Source organism: Procambarus clarkii, chromosome 14 (assembly GCF_040958095.1).
Source record: "Procambarus clarkii isolate CNS0578487 chromosome 14, FALCON_Pclarkii_2.0, whole genome shotgun sequence".
Lineage (NCBI taxonomy): Eukaryota > Metazoa > Arthropoda > Malacostraca > Decapoda > Cambaridae > Procambarus > Procambarus clarkii.
Genome location: NC_091163.1, coordinates 25,186,231 through 25,204,605, shown reverse-complemented (window position 1 = coordinate 25,204,605; position 18,375 = coordinate 25,186,231). Strand labels below are relative to the sequence as shown.

Here is an 18,375-nt window from a genome sequence, read left to right as displayed (position 1 = left end):
CTCTCCGCCTTGCTGCCCCTATCCACACTGTTCACAGGTGTATTTGCGGCGAGACAGATGCTGACGAATATGGATTGCATGGCCTGCACTGTGGAAAATCGGGTGGTTGGCACACTAGACACGACGAAGTCAACGACATCATTAAAAGAAGCCTTGCCTCTGCTCAGTGTCCAGCGGAGAGAGAGCCTCGCAACCTACTGAACCGTGACTCTGTTAGCTTTGCCGGCCGACCAGACGGAATCACACTGCGTCCGTGGAAGGGTGGCAGGCAGTTAGCATGGGACTATACTTGCGTATCCACCCTGGCAACGACATACATCACCCTCTCTGCCGGCACAGCAGGAGCCGCAGCGACACGCAGAGAAAAACAAAAGTCAGTCAAGTACAGGCAATTAGATCAAAGGTACAACTTCGTTCCAATAGGGTCTGAGACCCTAGGCCCATGGGGTGAGAGTGCAAGAAGGTTTCTTAAGGATCTTGGTTCCAAGCTCATTGACACCACAAGAGACCCTAGAGCAGCAAATGTTCTCTTTCAGCGCCTCAGTGTCGCGATCCAGAGAGGAAATGCCCGCTGCACCCTCGGTTCCTGCCCGGCGTCGGAGGAGTTCGAGGAAATCTACAGCCTCTAGGAAGCGAACTTTTTCTTGTGTCCTCTTAATGTTCATTTTTTGTATAAAATCAGATATGTAACTGTATAACCTTGCATAATAAAGTGTACATCATAATAAAAAAAAAAGGGGGTGGTAGGAGAAGTGAACACTCTTTCGTATTCAGAGTTAAATGGCAAGTTTTTCCCTGAGTGCTCTGTGTTCCCTTCTATGAGGCATATATATATATATATATATATATATATATATATATATATATATATATATATATATATATATATATATATATATATATATATATATATATATGTATATATATATATATATATATATATATATATATATATATATATATATATATATATATATATATATATTGGTAATCACACTTACGTGGGAAATATTATTTTATTGACATTGACCATTAAAGCTTCGAACCCTAGACTTCAAGAGGGCGAAGCCTGTTGCTCTACCAACTGCACCACGGCCACGCCACAATAGAGAAGGGTCCTACAGACACACAACGGGTCGACAACTGGGACTTTAAGCCTTCCCTGTGGTGCTACTTTAGCATGGTGGTATTGCAGGTTATTCGTGTAACGGTTACATCAGTTGCTAACCACACTACGGAGGACCAGTGTGTATGTGTACTTACAGTGTGTTGTAAGTTCAAATGGCTCTAGTTGCCTAGTTGAACTTACCTAGTTGTGCTAGCGGGGGTTGAGCTCTGGCTCTTTGATCCCGCCTCTCAACTGTCAATCATCTACTGTACAGGTTCCTGAGCATATTGGGATCTATCATATCTACACTTGAAACTGTGTGTGGATTCAGCCTCCACCACATCACTTCCTAATGCATTCTATTTGTCTACTGCTCTGACACTGAAAAAATCTTTCTAATATCATTATGGCTCATTTGGGCACTCAATTTCCACTTGTCCCCTAGTGTGAGTGCATGTGCCCCTTGTGTTAAATAGTCTATCTTTATCTACACTATCAATTCCTCTGATAATCTTTTATGTGGTGATCATGTCCCCTCTAATTCTTCTGTCTCCCAGTGACTTGTGGTTTAATTCCCGTAGTCTCTCCTAGTAGCTCATAACCCTCTGCTCGGGTACTAGTCTGGTGGCAAACCTTTGAACCTTTTCCAGTTTAGTCTGATCCTTGACTAGATATGGACTCCATGCTGGAGCTGAATACTCCAGAATTGGTCTGACAGAGGTGGTATTCAAAGTTCTGAAAGATTCCTTACACAAGTTTCTAAAGTCCGTTTTTACGTTAGCCAACCTGGCATCTGACGCTGATGTTACCCTCTTGATATGGGCTTCAGGGGACAGGTCTGGCGTGATATCAACCCCCAGATCTTCTCTCTCTCTCTGACTCTTGAAATATTTCATCTTGCAAATGATACCTTGTATCTGGTCTCCTGCTCCAAACACGTATCTCCATTGTATTACATTTGCTTGCGTTAAAATCTAACCATTTGTTCGACCATTCTTGCAGCTTGTCCAGGTCTTCTTGGACCTGAAGCTGTCCTCCTCTGTCTTAATACTTGTCATAAATTTGGCGTCGTCAGCAAACAGTGAGAGGAATGAGTCTATACCCTCTGGGAGATCATTTACGTATATCAGAAACAGGATAGGTCCGAGTACAGAGCCCTGTGGAACTCCACTAGTGACGTCTTGCCAATGTAAGACCTCATACACACACACATATGTGTGTGTGTGTGTGTGTGAGTGTGTGTTTACTTGATTTAAATTAGCAATATCTAGTTTTCTGCAAGTTTCCATTCACAGTTAATATCATCACTTATCCTCAAGGTGTACCAAGCAAAGCTGGACCATAGAGTTCACTACTGGTAGCCACGAGAGTTCACTACTGGTAGCCACGAGAGTTCACTACTGGTAGCCACGAGAGTTCACTACTGGTAGCCACGAGAGTTCACTACTGGTAGCCACGAGAGTTCACTACTGGTAGCCACGAGAGTTCACTACTGGTAGCCACGAGAGTTCACTACTGGTAGCCACGAGAGTTCACTATTGGTAGCAACGAGAGAGCGTATTGGGAAATCGAATATCATCCTGGAGAACTATGTTTGTGGTGGCTATTGTCACGCGAACCCAATTGTCTCCACTAAGGAAATTCCAGTGTTCATAGCGATTAGGCAGCCTGAAAGAACCTTTCCTTTCAACTAAACCTTTCGACTAACAGGTTGCATTTTGTACTTCATAGGCCTTTAACGGGGGGCATATTCATTTAAATTCATGTAAATTAAAAGTGGTTCAATTTGCTTATAAATTTATGTATGAAATGGTTATAGAAAGGGCTGCAACTGGTCCAAGTTTCACCATCACACCCTAAACAGAAAAAGAGAAAAAAAATACACAACGTATTATGCAACGAATGTTCAACATTCTCAAATAATCTCAGGGAACACATGTGTCAACTAAAATGTCTACTATGTGCTGTAGAAGCACAAACTCTTGTAATAATTGTAATATGTATGTGCAATATATATATATGTAAAAAAAATTTTTTTTCTTTTTTTTTTTTGACAATTTTTTTTTCGTTTGTTATCAAGGGATTTGCATGAAACTTGCACCCCTTGCTCAATGGATGTATATCTGCAAGGGTGCCAATTATGAACGAAATCTGTCGAAGTCAAGCTCAGCTACAGGTGGCCGAACTTGGATCTTTATTTTACTCTGGAAAGTAATTTACAACTTCAAAGTACCTCAGAGCTTTCATTTATGAATCAATTTACATGCAAATTACACCTTATATGAAGAGTTTGTGCTTCTACAGAACATTGTAGACATTTTAGTCCAAAGTCCATTTGTTGATTTTATAAAAATTTATAAACATCATATATTGCATATTTTTGGAAGGGTAACTTTGAATAATTATATTATTGCACTAAACACTTTTTTGATAAAACTGATCAAAATAATCCTTTATTATGTGCTAAATTTAATATCTGTGTGTTATAGAAAGGATTTTAGTTGACACATATGTTCCCTGAGAGTATTTGAAAATGTTGAAAATTCGTTGCATAATACGTTGTGTATTTTTTTTCTCCTTTTCTGTTTAGGGTGTGATGGTGAAACTTAGACCAGTTGCAGCCCTTTCTATAACCATTTCATACATAAATTTATAAGCAAATTGAACCACTTTTAATTTTGCATGAATATGCCACCTTAACGTTACCAAAGCAGTCTACTATGGAATGCAGCGTCCTCACTGATATCTTCACCAATGAAACTAACCCATCCTCCTGTTTAGATAACACTTTTTATAACTATATGGACCAGCTTACATATATTAACGTAATGGGCAATTAGAAAGTTATATTTGGTACTGTTGAATTTGATCAAACCGGAAAAGGTTTTGTATTTATGTTTCTATTAAAACCTAACTTAGCCTAACCATCGTAGGCCTAATACACGTTAGCTGAGGCCTAATATATGTGCCTAGTATAGCACATACATGTGCTATACTAGGCCTAGGAATATCTATATTTTGATTTCTGCTCTATTTTTCGGGACTCTATAAAGTGATTAGTACCAAGTTCTACTAACTTTCCATTACATCAATATATGTACCATCGTCCAAATAGTTACAAAAAGTACTATCTAAACAGGAGGATGGATTGGTGCAACGGACTCAATAGGTTTGTTGGGATAGTGCGACGCGTCTCGTTGGGTTCAGAGATTGGATTATTGACGGTGCAATAACTCATCGTAACAGCTCGTTACACACAGCAAAAGCGTCCGACCTAAATTGGTCGTGACCGATGCTATGAAAACGACCATGACAAAAGCACTGTGAGAGCTGTAAGAATCGCAGTGTTCGTATGACGAATCCATTGTTAAAAGGATAATGAAAGAATGTAATCCTTTGTTAAAAGGATTAACTTCCAGGATGATGATCAAACCAAAACTCAGAAGATAGTGAAGCGACGACGTTTCGGTCAGTCCTGAACCGAAACGTCGGTCAAGAACATTTCATGTCAATAACTTCCAGGTTAATACCATGAAAGATCTGTAGTCAATCCTGCCGTGAGCGTTAGGCCGTATAGGTCTATGTACGAAAGATTAGCACCGAATATAGCCCAATATACGAAAGATTAGCACCGAATATAGCCCAATCTACGAAAGATTAGCACCGATTATAGCCCAATATACGAATGAATAGCACCGAATACAGCCCAATATACGAATGATTAGCATCGAATATAGCCCAATATACGAAAGATTATCACCGAATAAAAGAATCAAATTTAGAAAACACATATTTTGAATGAATTCGAATAAAAGTATAGTTTACGTGTATATTTATATTTTAATGCATCATCAATTTCTTACGGTTAACTATGGCATAATCATGGCGAAATTAGACAATAAATAATTTGTTTGTACTGAGTACGTACGTCATAATAGTTCCGTATGACGGAAATGTTATACTTTTGTCAAAATTAAAATATAAATTGTCCCTCAGTTTTATTTGTTATTTCATTAAATTTATTTCTGAATAAAATTATAAAATTGTTTTGCTACAAAATCTAAGTTTATTTGCTGATACAAGTCCTTACTTGTGCTCAACACTTTAAGACAATTTTAATATGTTTGTGTTTGAGGTTAGACACAAATACAAAACATAAAACATTAATGAGAATAAGAGAGGCCATTTCATTATGGATTCCATCTCATTTTGGCCTAATGACAGAGCTCGTGAGTTAGCCAAACAATCTGCAATCAAACAAGAAGTTTACTATAACCATGCTGGGGCCTGACAGCTGAGAGAACAAAGCTCGGGATTCGTAGTCCTGAGGTTCCGGGTTCGATTCCCGATGGAGGCGGAATCAAAGGGGCAAAGTTTCTTTCACCCTGAAGCACCTGTTCATCAAGCAGTAAATAGGTAACTGGTAGTTAGACAGCTGCTACGGGCTGCTTCCTGGTAATGTGTATTTAAAAGGAGGCCTGGTCGAGGACCGGGCCGCTGGGACGCTAAGCCCCGAAATCATCTCAAAATAAGAATGCATTGTTTATAAGTATCCAGAGAACACTAAGAACATCAACAAAACCTTGTAGACATAAGGAAAAGAGAGATCTACAACACCAGTTTCAAGAATTCCCTTGAAGGCTTGAATCTATCATCATACTAACAAACAAGGAGAACCACACACCTATGGATTATCCACTTAAAATCAGCAGACTCCTAGATGCTATTACTGCTCTGCTTAGACTCGGTTATAAGCAGGTTATAAGCTTAGACTCGGTCTCTGGGAATTGGCACATGGCCTACTGATGTAGACCTGACCAAATACAAGTTGACAGTAAAATTATTCGCACATCCAGACTCACTATGAGTCGATGTGCAAGAAGTGATGCGAATTTAAAGAGAACTCTGTAACACATGTTGACGAAATGTGTAAATATTTCATTCAAAATTATCTACTTCAAGAAAAAAATTCCCAATATCCACAGTCTGGTGATTGTATGCAGTAAATATGGGTGATTGTAACCTTTTAAACGTCGCCTACCAAATGGTAAGGGGAAAAGGGGAGTGAATGCATTATTCTAGAAAATACAATGACGAAACTTTCTCAGCGCTTAAGTTACATATCTTAAGCATTGAACTTGTAATCGTTCCCACGAACCCATTGTTGATATATGCATTAAACTGTACAACCAGCTCATTATTATTGATGTAACTGGCTTAGCTAAATTAATTCTAGGTTTCCATTCCTGAGCCCAAATATATGCCTGTGTAATCTGCCACCCGCAGGATGGGTATGGGGTAAACAATAACCAATGAACAAAGCTGATTCAAATTGTGTTTGGATACTAAAGGTGATTTTGGGTTAATTCTAAATAATGTACTTCAAAAACTGCATTTTTCTGTATGACACAGCTTTATAATTGTTGTGCAATTCAGTTTTATATTTACTGTATTATAAAGTTTAACATTTACTGTTTAAAATAACTTAACATTTAGAGTATGATGCAGCTTTATATTTACTGATTGATACAGATTTTCATTTACTCTATGATAAAGCTTTACATACACTGATTAATACAACTTTACGTTTACTGTATGATACAGTTTCATATAGACAATATGTATCACCCATATATTTGTTGAAAGTTAGAGCTTAATATTTACTGCTTTGAAAAACCTACCTTCATCTACAACAAATCCATATCTACTTACATCATCATCAACAATTCAACAAAACTATCTGCATCAGCAATAGAACAGGAACTCCCTTCAAGAAGAACCTTTACGCAAGAAGCTACCAGCGTCAAAAATAATTCAGTAAACTACTGATTTTGAACAAAAATAATTCATTGAACTACTGTTTAGAGTAAAAATCATTCAGTGAACTACTGATTTTGAACAAAAATAATTCAGTGACCTACTGTTATTAAACAAAAATAATTCAGTGAGCTACTGATTTTGACCAAAAATAATTTAGTGAACTACTGTTTTTGAACAAAAATAATTCAATGAACTACTGATTTTAAACAAAAATAATTCAGTGAACTACTGTTTTTGAACAAAAATAATTCAGTCATCTACTGGCTTCAACAACAATACAAGACCCTACATTCAACAACATCATTAAAATAAAATTCCTGTGTCAACAGCAATGCACGAAACTACCTCCATAAGCAACAATACAATAAACTAACCGTCATCAACAACAGTGTAATAAACTGCATGCAGCAACAACAATGCAACATACTACTTCCACCCTCAGCAATCCAATACATGGCTACCTCCATCAACAACATGAATTCGAACATTAATCGATCGATCGCCCAATCATTGGGCGATCGAGCGTGTCCCAAGATGCAACAGCTTAATCACTGTGCTTGCACGTTTAAACAGTTCTATAGAGGAAGATGTTTCTTGATCTGATTGATTACCTGTTGAGATTAATTTACAACATCTGCTTATTTGTTGAGCTGAAAATGCTACAACTGATTACCTGTTGAGATGAATATGCAACAGCTGATTACCTGTAAAGATGAATATGCTAGAATTTATTACCTGTGGAACTGAATGTACGAGAATTGATTATCTGTGGAGATGAAGATGCTGGAACTGAGTTCCCGTGGAGATGAAACTGAAGACTCCACAGACAACAGGTTCGCTAGTGCTGCTCCATAAACCCACTAAATTATGACGATAAAATATCTCTATTGCTCAGCACCAAATATTAACTTTTTGCTATCATTCAGTGTGAATCAAATAATAAAAATTCTTTTTCTGCAGTTAAGTATTAACATTCGTAATTCACGTATTTAGTTAACTCTGAAATTTAGTATGATTCAAGACACGAAAACTTCATATATATTTTTTTTATTAGTGTTTTAATTTTAGATAACGAGATCAAAATTATTTACGAGGAATTTAATACACTTTTTAAAACCACACAAGAAAAAAAAAAAAAGTAGTTAATTAAGTCAGCGCTCGCTTCCGGGTAAGATTACCACACCAGCCCTTGAAATGTCAGCAGGACGGGACCCCAGTATCGGGAGCGCAGCACAGAGGTGTTCACACCATCACCATCTAAGGCGCACTGAACGCTCTCACAGCAGTACCTAGTCTCCACCCCTCCCAGTCCCTTTCCACCCTCACCCAGTCCCCTTCCAGCCCCTAAGCTCCTCTACACTGATACCAACATCGCGCGCTCTTCCAACCTTTGCTAATCAACCTATTTTTATACTCAATTTCCACGCCAGCCCCATTTCTTTCTGTTGTAGATTTCACGTCTTCGGTATTGGTTTCTCTAGCATACATAATGACCGCCAATAAAATACACAGAGTGTTATGGAGTGAATTTAGGAGGTGTCTCGGAACATACCTCTGCGCAGAACGGGCCGCTTACCCGTTGACTGTTATTTTGTTGGGTGGCAAAACGGGCCGCCCACAGTTGACTTATTTTGCTGGGTGGCAGAAAGGGCTGCATACGGGGCTATGATTATTATACTATTTTTAGCAGAAACTACAAAATTTTCCCCATTTATATTTTATTTTACAGTCTTTCTACTCACCAGGAACCTTCCTTTTGCAACATTAGAAATTAATCTCCAGCAACATTAGGAATGGGTCTCACGTTATCTGAGGTCTGACACCAATCTCCCAACTATTCGGCTGGGTCGTCTTCACGGTAGTTCTTCTGCAAAGTGAATCAGAGAGAGAGAGAGAGAGAGAGAGAGAGAGAGAGAGAGAGAGAGAGAGAGAGAGAGAGAGAGAGAGAGAGAGAGAGAGAGAGAGAGAGAGAGAGACAGAGACAGAGAGACAGACAGACAGACAGAGAGATATAACCATTTTCATTGTCGAATGTATATCTTCAGTTTTTGTTTATTGTATATTGTCGTCAATATATCACTTACTAGATATTTATGCCGTAAATATGGGATATTGGTAAACGATTCATGCAAAATTAAAAATACAAAACGTTTTGATCTGATCCAATAAATTAAATAACAATTTCCGTTCTCCATTACACGAAAAATTGCCTTACTGCTGACAATGTGTCTAATATAATATAAAGTGTAGAAACTGCATTAACGGTGCTGTGAAGGAGGACAGAACACGCTCTTAAAGTTTCGTTGGAATGTATTTCTTGAAGGTATACGGTCGTCAAGAGGTGTTCGACGCTTTATGGTCGCTTTATAGGCGACGAAACGGTCTGAGAGCAACCCGTCCTCTTAAAAATAACGTCACTTTTCGCTCGTATGCGCACGATGGCCAAATTTGGACGTAATTTGAAATGAAATCGACTCACAAAAGTGACGTTCTGTTCCGTTTTCTATTTGAGTCGTCCGGCGTACGCGCAGAGGTTATAAGAGGACATTTTAAATTAACGTTTTTCATAACTTTTTGAAACTTCATGAGAATTTCCTGCCCACCTAACCTATCAGAGGACTCTTAACTTACCGTTGTTGAAAAAAAAAAATATTTCAATTTTTTTCATTTTCAAATTTCGTCCAAATTCGGTCATACGGGCAAACGGCCAAAAGCGACGTTCTTTTTAAGAGGACAGGTTGTTGCTACAGGACTCTGTACATTCCAAGAAGTATATACTACACTTTTCTGCAAATATATTCGTCGAGATTCTTTTTTGATTCCAGAGATTTTTTTTCAGAGCTATGGCAAATCATAGCAGACATAGCGAAGAATATCAAAGGCGTTCCCTCTGAAATAGTATAAATATTTTATTATTTTGTCATTTACATTAACTTGTTTAACTTTATTTGAAAACGGAGAGTTGAGTTATATGCTGGGAAGATTTTACACTCAAACACACACACACACACACACACACACACACACACACACACACACACACACACACACACACACACACACACACACACACACACACACACACACACACACACACACACACACACACACACACACACACACACACACACACACACACAGATACACACACACACACTAGGGAAACTATGAGGAGATAAGAAAATTCCTAACAGATATAGCATGGGAAACAGAGCTCAGGGAAAAGACGGCCCAAGATATAATGGAATACATCACGCAAAAATGCAAGGACGCAGCTAACAAGGTTGTCCCAGTCCAAAAGGAAAACAGTGAAATGAAGATGAGAAACCCATGGTTTAATCAGAGATGTAGGCTAGCTAAGCAGCAAAGTAAAAGGGCATGGAGAAACTATAGGAATAACAGGACACTGGAGAGCAGAGAAAGATACCAGAATGCCAGGAATGAATATGTCAGGATGAGAAGAGAGGCAGAAAGACCATACGAAAATGACATCGCAAGCAAGGCAAAGACTCAGCCTAAATTGCAGCAAAGCCACATCAGGAGAAAAACAACAGTAAGGGAACAGGTTATGAATTTAAGGATAGGGGCTGAAGGATTCACTACAAACGACAAGGAAGTGTGTGAGGAACTGAATAAGAAATTCCAAGAGGTCTTCACCTTAGAGCAAGGAGAAATCCTAGAGATAAGAGAGGGAATAGCTAACCAGGAACCACTGGAAGAGTTTGAGATTACCAACGGGGAAGTAAGGAAGTGTTTACTAGAATTGGATGTGACAAACCCTATAGGCCCAGATGTAATCTCCCCTTGGATACTAAAGGAAGGAGCAGAAGAACTGTGCCTCCCGCTCTCCATGGTGTATAACAAATCACTGGCAACAGGGGAACTGCCAGAAATTTGGAAAGCAGCTAACGTAGTCCCGATATACAAGAAAGGGGATAGACAGGAGGCACTGAATTACAGGCCAGTGTCCCTAACCTGCATACCATGCAAGATGATGGAGAAGATTGTGCGAAGAAAGCTAGTGGAGCATCTGGAGCGAAAGAACTTTGTAACACAGCATCAACATGGATTCAGGGATGGCAGGTCCTGCCTCACAGGGTTACTTGAATTCTACGACCAGTCAACAAAAATAAGGCAAGAAAGGGAAGGGTGGGCAGACTGCATATTTTTGGATTGTCAGAAAGCCTTTGATACAGTGCCACACAAGAGGCTAGTGAAAAAAACGGAGATGCAGGCTGGAGTGAAAGGGAAGGTACTCCGTTGGATACAGAAGTACCTAAGTAACAGGAGACAACGAGTCAGTGTGAGGGGTGAGGTCTCAGATTGGCGAGACGTTACGAGTGGAGTACCGCAAGGGTCAGTCCTTGGACCTATACTGTTTCTGATATATGTAAATGATCTTCCAGAGGGTATAGAATCGTTTCTCTCAATGTTTGCCGATGATGCAGAAATTATGAGGAGGATTGAAACTGAGGACGATAGTAGGAGGCTACAAGATGACCTAAACAGACTGAGTGAATGGTCCAACAAATGGCTGTTGAAGTTCAACCCGAGTAAATGCAAAGTAATGAAACTAGGCAGTGGAAACAGGAGGCCAGGCACAGGATACAGAATAGGAGATGAAGTATGATGACCAGACTACACACTAGAAATTGAAGAGACGACGACGTTTCGGTCCGTCCTGGACCATTCCTGCTGCAGTTCTCATTACTACTATCCCCTACACCTGACTTTCCTCCTCAGCTCTCTCTTGCCTATTTAATTCCTGTCCCTACCTGTCCTCATCACAATCGACTTGAGAATGGTCCAGGACGGACCGAAACGTCGTCGTCTCTTCAATTTCTAGTGTGTGGTCTGGTCATCATACTTCAGCCACGTTATTGTGACTCATCGCCTGCAGGAGATGAAGTACTTAATGAAACGAACAGAGAGAAAGATCTAGGAGTTGATATCACACCAAACCTGTCTCCTGAAGCCCACATAAAAAGAATAACGTCTGCGGCATATGCGAGGCTGGCTAACATCAGAACAGCGTTCAGGAACCTGTGTAAGGAATCATTCAGAATCTTGTACACCACATATGTAAGACCAATCCTGGAGTATGCGGCCCCAGCAAGGAGCCCCGTACCTTGTCAAGCACAAGACGAAGCTGGAAAAGGCCAAAAGTATGCCACTAGACTAGTCCCAGAACTAGGAGGCATGAGTTACGAGGAAAGGCTGCGGTAAATGCACCTTACGACACTGGAAGACAGAAGAGTGAGGGGAGACATGATCACAACCTACAAAATCCTCAGAGGAATCGACCGGGTAAACAAGGATAAACTATTCAACACTGCTGGGACGCGAACAAGGAGACACAGGTGGAAACTGAGTACCCACATGAGCCACAGAGACGTTAGAAGGAACTTTTTCAGTGTCAGAGTTGTTAACGGATGGAATGCATTAGGCAGTGATGTGGTGGAGGCTGACTCCATACACAGTTTTAAATGTAGATATGATGGAGCCCAGTAGGCTGGGGAATCTGTACACCAGTTGATTGACAGTTGAGAGGCGGGACCAAAGAGCCAAAGCTCAACCCCCGCAAGCACAAATAGGTGAGTACAAATAGGTGAGTGCACACACACACACACACACACACACACACACACACACACACACACACACACACACACACACACACACACACACACACACACACACATGGTTTCGGGATACCGAAACCAAAAGGTTAGCATACCGAAAGGGAAACTATAAGGGGATAAGAAAATTCCTAACAGATATAGCATGGGAAACAGAGCTCAGGGGAAAGACGGCCCAAGATATGATGGATTACATCACGCAGAAGTGCAAGGACGCAGCAAACAAGTTTGTCCCAGTCCAAAAGGAAAACAGACAAATGAAGATGAGAAACCCATGGTTTAATCAGAGATGTAGGCTAGCTAAGCAGCAAAGTAAAAGGGCATGGAGAAACTATAGGAATAACAGGACACTGGAGAGCAAAGAAAGATACCAGAATGCCAGGAATGAATATGTCAGGATGAGAAGAGAGGCAGAAAGACAATACGAAAATGACATCGCAAGCAAGGCAAAGACTCAGAATAAATTGTTGCATAGCCACATTAGGAGAAAAACAACAGTAAAGGAACAGGTTATGAGATGAAGGATAGGGGCAGAAGGATTCACTACAAATGACAAGGAAGTGTGTGAGGAATTGAATAAGAAATTCCAGGAGGTCTTCACCTTAGAGCAAGGAGAAATTCCAGAGGTAAGTGAGGGAATAGCTAACCAGGAACCACTGGAAGAGTTTGAGATTACCAGTGGGGAAGTAAGGAAGTGTTTACTAGAGTTGGACGTGACGAAGGCTATAGGCCCAGATGGAATCTCCCCTTGGGTTCTAAAGGAAGGAGCAAGAGAACTGTGCCTACCACTCTCCATAGTGTATAACAAATCACTGGCAACAGGGGAACTGCCAGATATTTGGAAAGCAGCTAACGTAGTCCCGATATACAAGAAAGGGGATAGACAGGAGGCACTGAACTACAGGCCCGTGTTCCTAACCTGCATACCATGCAAGCTGATGGAGAAGATTGTGCGAAAAAAACTAGTGGACCATCTGGAGCGAAGGAACTTTGTAACACAGCATCAACATGGGTTCAGGAATGGCAAGTCCTGCCTCACAGGGTTAATTGAATTCTACGACCAGTCAACAAAAATAAGGCAAGAAAGAGAAGGGTGGGCAGACTGCATATTTTTGGATTGTCAGAAAGCCTTTGATACAGTGCCACACAAGAGGCTAGTGCGAAAGTTGGAGATGCAGGGTGGAGTGAGAGGGAAGGTACTCCGGTGGATAGAGGAGTACCTAAGCAACAGGAGACAACTAGTCTTTGTGAGGGGTGAGGTCTCAGATTGGCGAGACATCACAAGTGGAGTCCCGCAGGGGTCAGTCCTTGGACCTATACTGTTTCTGGTATATGTAAATGATCTCCCAGAGGGTATAGATTCGTTCCTCTCAATGTTTGCCGACGATGCAAAAATTATGAGGAGGATTGAAACAGAGGATGATAGTAGGAGGCTACAAGATGACCTGGACAGATTGAGTGAATAGTCCAACAAATGGCTGTTGAAGTTCAACCCGAGTAAATGCAAAGTAATGAAACTAGGCAGTGGAAACAGGAGGCCAGGCACAGGATACAGAATAGGAGATGAAGTACTTAATGAAACAGACAGAGAGAAAGATCTAGGAGTTGATATCACACCAAACCTGTCTCCTGAAGCCCACATAAAGAGAATAACGTCTGCGGCATATGCGAGGCAGGCTAACATCAGAACGGCGTTCTGGAACCTGTGTAAGGAATCATTCAGAATCTTGTACACCACATATGTAAGACCAATCCTGGAGTATGCGGCCCCAGCATGGAGCCCGTACCTTGTCAAGCACAAGACGAAGCTGGAAAAAGTCCAAAGGTATGCTACTAGACTAGTCCCAGAACTAAGAGGCATGAGTTATGAGGAAAGGCTGCGGTAAATGCACCTTACGACACTGGAAGACAGAAGAGTAAGGGGGGACATGATCACAACCTACAAAATCCTCAGGGGAATCGACCGGGTAAACAAGGATGAACTATTCAACACTGGTGGGACGCGAACAAGGGCACACAGGTGGAAGCTGAGTACCCAAATGAGCCACAGAGACGTTAGAAAGAACTTTTTCAGTGTCAGAGTAGTTAGTAAATGGAATGCATTAGGAAGTGATGTGGTGGAGGCTGACTCCATACACAGTTTCAAATGTAGATATGATAGAGCCCAATAGGCTCAGGAATCTGTACACCAGTTGATTGACGGTGGAGAGGCGGGACCAAAGAGCCAGAGCTCAACCCCCGCAAGCACAATTAGGTGAGTACAATTAGGTGAGTACACACACACACACACACACACACACACACACACACACACACACACACACACACACACACACACACACACACACACACACACACACACACACACACACACACTCACACTCACACACACACTCACACTCACACTCACACACACACACACATCCAATCCTGGAGTATGAAGCCCCAGCATGAAGTCCATATCTAGTGAAGGATAAGACCAAACTGGAAAAGGTTCAAAGGTTTGCCACCAGACTAGTACCCGAGCTGAGAGATATGAGCTACGAGGAGAGACTACGGGAATTAAACCACACTTCGCAGGAAGACAGAAGAGTTAGGGGGACTTGATCACCACATTCAAGATTCTCAAGGGAATTGATAGGGAAGATAAAGACAGTCTATTTAACACAAGAGACACACACACACTAAGGGACACAGGTGGAAACTGAGTGCCCAAATGAGCCACAGAGATATTAGAAAGAACTTTTTTAATGTTAGAGTGGTTGACAAATGGAATGCATTAGGCAGGGATGTGGTGGAGGCTGACTCCATACACAGTTTCAAGTATAGATATGGTAGAGCCCAATAGGCTCAGGAACCTGTACACCTGTTGATTGACGGTTGAGAGACGGGACCAAAGAGCCAGAGCTCAACCCCTGCAAACACAACTAGGTGAGTACAACTAGGTAAGTACACACACACACACACACACACACACACACACACACACACACACACACACACACACACACACACACACTAATCACTCTGGATTGAGGTATAGGAAAAAAACTGTTTTTAAAATATAATACAATTAAAAAACCCACCTCCAGGTACATAGAGGCAGTGTGTGTGTGTGTCCAATATGACGCAAGCATTTCCTTTCCGTACTACCAAGCAGAGGTGCTAGAAAGTGAAGCTAGGAGCTCTTGGGACTCTTATTATTTCAATTAGCTTAGAACCCGGTTGCTTCAAAATCTGGTGGCACTCTTACCCCAGGTATCAGATGCTTATCTCTTTCACTACTGCTCAGCCATCTTCTCAGTCTTACGCGTATTAAAAAAATGAAGATTGTGTATTGTTGGAAAAAATTCTCAAATATAATCATGGTGAATGATTGCATAGTACAAATTTCAGATAATATTTTCTAGCTTTGATGAAAAGTATACAATGAATAAACTGGTGTTGTTTATTCACTCTAAGAGACGTTGCTTATGTCAACGTTGAATTTTAGAATATATAACAAGGAAGGTAAATGCCAGAATCAGTTTTTGTTAGACAACATACTGAAATCTCCGCAAGAATAGGAGAGACGAAGCATAATATTTTTTAGATAATTGCACCAGACAAAACACACACAGGTGGAAACTGAGTACCCAAATGAGCACAAAGACGTTAGAAAGAACTTTTTCAGTGTCAGAGTAGTTAACAGGTGGAATGCAATAGGCAGCGATGTGGTGGAAGCTGACTCCATACACAGTTTTAAATATAGTTATGATAGAGCCCAGTAGGCTCAGGAATCTGTGCACCAGTTGATTGACCGATGAGAGGCGGGACCAAAAAGCCAAAGCTCAACCTCCGCAAGCACAAATAGGTGAGTACACATATACACACACGCACACACTGTGGGGCCGGTGGCTGAGCGTACAGCAAGCTGGACGCGTGATCCTGTGGTCCCAGGTTCGATTCAGGACGCCGGCGAGAAACAATGGGCAGAGTTTCTTTCACCCTAATGCTCCAGTTACCTAGCAGTAAATAGGTACCTGGGAGTTAGTCAACTGCTACGGGTTGCTTCCTGGGGTGTGTGTGGTGTGGGGGAAACAAATTGTTAGTAACAGTTGATTGACAGTTGAGAGGCGGTCCGAGAGAGTAGAGCTCAACCCCCACAAGCACAACTAGGTGAATACACATACACACACACACACACACACACACACACACACACACACACACACACACACACACACACACACACACACACACACACACACACACACACACACACACACACACACACACACTTGTATCTTGTACACCACATATGTAAGACCAATCCTGGAGTATGCGGCCCCAGCATGGAGCCTGTACCTTGTCAAGCACAAGACGAAGCTGGAAAAAGTCCAAAGGTATGCTACTAGACTAGTCCCAGAACTAAGAGGCATGAGTTATGAGGAAAGGCTGCGGGAAATGCACCTTACGACCCTGGAAGACAGAAGAGTAAGGGGGGACATGATCACAACCTACAAAATCCTCAAAGGAATTGACCGGGTAAACAAGGAAAACTATTCAACACTGGTGGGACGCGAACAAGGGGACACAGGTGGAAACTGAGTACCCACATGAGCCACAGGGACGTAAGAAGGAACTTTTTCAGTGTCAGAGTAGTTAACGGATAGAATGCATTAGGCAGTGATGTGGTGGAGGCTGACTCCATACACAGTTTTAAATGTAGATATGATAGAGCCCATTAGGCTCAGGAACCTGTACACCAGTTGATTGATCTGTTGAGAGGCGGGACCAAAGAGCCAAAGCTCAACCCCCGTAAGCACAAATAGGTGAGTACAAATAGGTGAGTTCACACACACACACAGTACTTTTGACACAGTACCACATAAGAGACTAGTGCACAAACTGGAGATGCAGGCAGGAGTGAAAGGGAAGGTACTCCACTGGATAAGAGAGTACCCAAGCAACAGGACACAGCGAGTCACCGTGAGGGGTAAGGTCTCAGAGAAAACAGAAAACAGAACAACATAGAGAACCGTAAGTACAAAAACAACAAAAAGTACAAAAAATTACATGCTAACGACCAGAAGGCCGTAAGGACAGAAGTACATAATATAAACTATCACCACACCAAACACACAAATACAGCAGCGCAACAGTACAACCAGCCACTCATAGGATACTCAGAGCCGGAAATACAAAACCACACAAAACATATACAGAAAAAACATGGACACACAGAACAACCAGCACCATACAAACACCACAGAAAGACAGAACAGGACACAGCCACAATCAGACACACCAGAACAAACACCTGGACGCACAGGAATTGGAAAGAGACACCCAAACCACATATGCACACCCAACACAAGCAAACCCACAAACAAAAAAACGGTACACACAGGAACCGGAAAACAAACCCGCCCCACCCAGACTTAAACAAGCAGCCCCACCCCACAATCACGCACCCAGACGCAAGCAACACCACAACATACAGTAATCAAGGAGTAACATATTTCTCAGGGAACTTCCACGACAGATACTTCCACTTAGAAGCCTCCCATATCAAATACTTCTGTCCGGTATGGGAACGGCCCTCACTCCGCCGTGGGTACGTCATAAACTCAGGGGCCACCATACCCGGCGGAAGCATCGCCCCAACCAGATTACACCACAGACGAAGAACAAGGAAGGGGAAGGCAGGAACACCTCTGTCGTGGAAGCAGGAGATACCAGAACAGCGGGCGGAGGCTGCCGAAGCGGCAACACCGCTCCCAACAAAGCAGGAGCAACAGAAGAAACAGCCGTAGACGTGACAGG

The 18,375-nt window shown here is 41.6% G+C and overlaps 1 protein-coding gene across 5 annotated transcripts in view; it reads right to left on the bottom strand.

Moving 5' to 3' along the window:
- The window catches only part of LOC123769723 (matrix-remodeling-associated protein 5-like), a 254,948-nt gene extending 246,753 nt beyond the window's left edge, over window positions 1–8,195 (bottom strand). For 4 of the 5 annotated variants that reach the window (XM_069324422.1, XM_069324420.1, XM_069324423.1 and 1 more), the window contains exons 1-2: window positions 8,107–8,195; window positions 7,664–7,927 (exon numbers count right to left, since the gene is read on the bottom strand). The gene's annotated coding sequence lies outside the window, so the exon portion shown is untranslated. The remainder of the gene's footprint in view (window positions 1–7,663; window positions 7,928–8,106) is intronic. The other variant, XM_069324421.1, reaches the window with a different exon arrangement.
- Window positions 8,196–18,375: the final 10,180 nt, after the last annotated feature.